This window comes from Fomitiporia mediterranea (genome assembly GCF_000271605.1).
Source record: "Fomitiporia mediterranea MF3/22 unplaced genomic scaffold FOMMEscaffold_15, whole genome shotgun sequence".
NCBI lineage: Eukaryota > Fungi > Basidiomycota > Agaricomycetes > Hymenochaetales > Hymenochaetaceae > Fomitiporia > Fomitiporia mediterranea.
The window spans coordinates 968016-971932 of record NW_006760400.1 but is presented as its reverse complement, the minus strand read 5'-3'; positions in this window follow the sequence as shown (position 1 = coordinate 971932).

The window sequence follows — 3917 nt, the reverse complement described above, 5'->3', positions numbered from 1 at the left end:
AAATGTCCTGTTTTTCTGTAATTGAAACATTTTGCTTTTGTCAGATTGAACAGATTTGGCAGATTGAATTTCCTCCACTTATTAGCTTTATACATTGTATTAGTGTGTACATTATTCTTTGTCTGATCATTAGAATCTTGTACTTGTTTAGCACAGTAATTGTTGTAGGCATTCTGTAATGTAAGGATTAGTTGCTTCAGTTCAACTTTCTTATGTTCATCAACTGGTTTGCCTTTGTTTTAAGCATTAGTAGATTGTATTATTGTATTTACTACATGTGTATATTACTCAGGAGTAGTAAGCAATATTGCTACTTTGTATGTAGAGTTGTGTAGTAGATTACTGTTAGTAGACAGAGTTGTATATACTTTCTCAAGTCTGTCTAATGTATGTCTGAAATGTTTTACATAGTCTCTACAAATAAACAGTACTGATTTGTTAATAGCCTTTTTACATACTATCTAAGGGTTAAAGTGTTCTTTAAGTGCTTTCATTAACTGAGGAATAGATGTATTAAAGTGTATATAGTTTGCTAATATTGTGTTGACAATGTTATTAACTATACATGTATGAATAGTCTTAGCCATCTCCCTCTTAGCTTTGTTCTACAGTTCATCCTTTAGTAAGTGTTTGAAGCATGTAGCTACAACACTAGAAACAATACAGTAGTGTCACATCTTGTAGTTTGCTTCAGTCTTAAGTATTGTAATGTTTTGACTAAAGTATTTAGGTACATTAGCTGGTTTACAGTGTGTATCTGTATGTGGGGGAACTATGATGCAAATGTGTGCAAATGTATACAAGTAAAGAGTTTAGAGTGTACAGTAGATGTATGTATGTAGGGAGCTCAAGGCTCATAACCTATTGAAAGGGAAAACTTAAGGGGAGCACACATAGACAAGGAGTAAGGTGATGATTGACTGCTTAGTGTCTCTTATCCTTATTATTACAGTTCTCTACTCTTGTACCTTCAGTTCTAAGGGTTCTACACCCTTCTGTACTAGAACTCAGGACTTCTGTCTCTTAGGAGCACTGTTTATAGACTATATGTATACTGACTCTTATTACTACTCTTCCTTACTTCATTATTCCATTCCTTTGACTACCCCTTCATTCTTTGTTCATTCTATAGTCTCTTACCCTTTGTCCATCCCTTCATTCTTTGTACCTTTATCTTTGACCTTCCTTTCTTTCATTCTTTGTAGCTCATTATTCTTAGTAGCTCATACTTCCTGAGTACTCTTGTATAGTTTAGTATATATAGGTGTACAAGATTAGACTAGTTCTGTAGTCTTAATCTTATCTACTCTAGATAGTCCTGTACTCTTAGACTTACTCTATATACTCTACTCTTGTCTCACTCTCTCTCTCTACCTGTTCTACAAGTTCTGACTATGTTCTAGTACTTACATTCTGTATTTCTGTTGTATAGAATAGTTGTAGCCTGAGTCCCCTTACTAAGCCTTTAAGTCCCCTCTATACTGTTATTAACATTAGATCAAGACTACCTATTACTACTCTACAACTCTCCTACATTTTGAGTATTAGTACTTACTGTTGTGTTAATCTCTTTTCTTTGTCCTAACTCTTTTACATTTTTAAATTTTAAACTTTCTAAACCCTTTTAAACTTTTGCCACCCTTCTTCTATTCATTACCCCTTTTAGTTTAGTACTAATTCCTTTGTAGTATAAACATAGACCCTCCTACACTAACTGCCACCTCTACTGTCCTACCAGATTAGTAGTTACAAGCAGATCTAGCTTAATATGTATAGACCTCTATCTAAGAGGCTTTTACTAACTACATACCTCTAACTCCTTCAGAACCTGTTCTGATTGTTCTAGAAATTGTAACCTGTTTTAGAAAGAAAGTGTATATAGTCTACTCTTTAGACTTTAATAAGTAGTACTTTAAGGACTTCTAGTACTAAGTTAAACTATACATAGTTACTGTTTCAACCAATCTATTCTTAGATCTTAATTGTGTCCTATTTGTCCTCTCCTTTATGAAGGAAGGTAATGTAGCCACCTAGGCCTAGAACTGAATTGAAGGCTATTAGATTAGAAGCCTAATCTGACTTTAGAATAATAAGTTGTATTCAGAATTTATAGAGTAGCTTTGTACTTCCTTTATTAATCTGAATAAGAAGTACAATGTGTAGAACAAGCTTGTGTCTCTATAACAGGACAAACATTCTGCTAATACCTTCTTTCAGGAGTTTAACATTCTAGCCTAAAAGGCAGGATTTGTACTCAGGTTTGATAATGTTCTTATCAGAATGCTTGAAAAAGCTCTTCACCTAGAACTAGTTAATAAGATTCTTGAGATAATGTTAGAACTAGTTACTTACACTGAGTGGAAGACACACACTATTTCCTTCAACTAAGCTGTAGCTCAAATGTGTTAAGTCTGTGTAGAACACTTACACATGTGTCTAGCTCTAACAGTTCTGAGCCCTCAGATTAATCTACTCATAATTTGTAATCAATCTGTTCTGATAGACATTAGAGAAGCCTGAAAGTAAGGAGTATACTTTACTTACAGAAAGTTAGAGTACTAGATTAAGGACTGTCTGTAGAAGTAATAGTATATTTGTCAGGTTATTAGAGTGATAATGAGTAATAAGTAGGATTTGTAGTAAGAAGCCTTTTTTACAAATCTGGAAGTCACCTCAGAACTCTTAGACTCTAACTATGTACTCTAGGATTTTATAGAGGCCTAACAGTAAATGTAGTACTAAAGGGCTATGACTCAGATTTTTTAATAGTTACTTTTGATTTAATAGACACTATAGGATTAGAAGTAAAAAAAGTAAGAAAAGTAGAAAAAGTAGGAAAAGTAGAAAAAGTAAATCAACAAAATTATTTATTAGAAAGAAAAAAGTCAAAAACAAAAGTAGATAGTTCTCCTATTTCTTCTGATTCTTTTGATTCTTCTCTTTGTACTTTATCTAAGTCTAAATCTGTACAATCTAACCTACTACTTCTGTGTTCTAAGATCTCAGAACATTCAGAACACTACCTAGCTCTGTTTACTACTTAGTAGTTTGTCTATAGTATTAAGTAAGAATAGTCTTAGCTGAGTTTACAACTAAGAACATAGGTCTGTCCTTGTTGAAAGAGAGAGGTTAATAAGGAAATGTTAATGTATATACTTACTCTCTCAGACAACAAGGTTGTACAAGCTGTACATTCTCTTTAGAACAAGTAGTAGTTTATTAGAGAACATTCTGAGTACTAGCTCTAAGTCCCTGTCCTCTTGGCTCCCTTCTCAGAATCCCCCCAGATCTAAACAATAGTTCTAGTAGACAGTAAGTGTACTAGTTTGTGTATTAATAAGGCCTTTATACAAGAACACTACCTCTCTACTTAATACATTCTACTTCTGATCCTAGTATATAATGTAGACAGAACCCTAAACTGGAATAGTCAGATTACTGAGTTTGTCCAACTATGAATGACTATTTAGGATTATAAGGAAAGTATTGAGTTTAGAGTTACTAACCTTAGAAAGACAGATGTCTTTATTGGATTTGAATAGCTTAAGGCTCACAACCCTACTATTGACTAGTTAGAGTAGACACTTGTGTTTAATTAGTGTTCTGAGTCTTGTAACTACCTTACACTACTGTTCTAAGTAGATACAAATACTTCTAATGTTACTAACAGTTCTAATAAAGGTGACTAGTTGTTCTTCTTTGACTAGGATAGATATGTAGACACATATTCTAGTTAAGGTAGAACAGAGTCAATTTAAAGGATGTCTAAGATGGAACCAGTCCAGAACCCTCTCAGAACAACTCTACTCTAGAACACACATAGACCCAGCCTGCTAGATTTTGTCTGAGAGTTCCCTAAAGTCTTTAGTAAAGAGGAATTTAACTAGCTCTCTAAACACTGTTTCTGAGACTATACA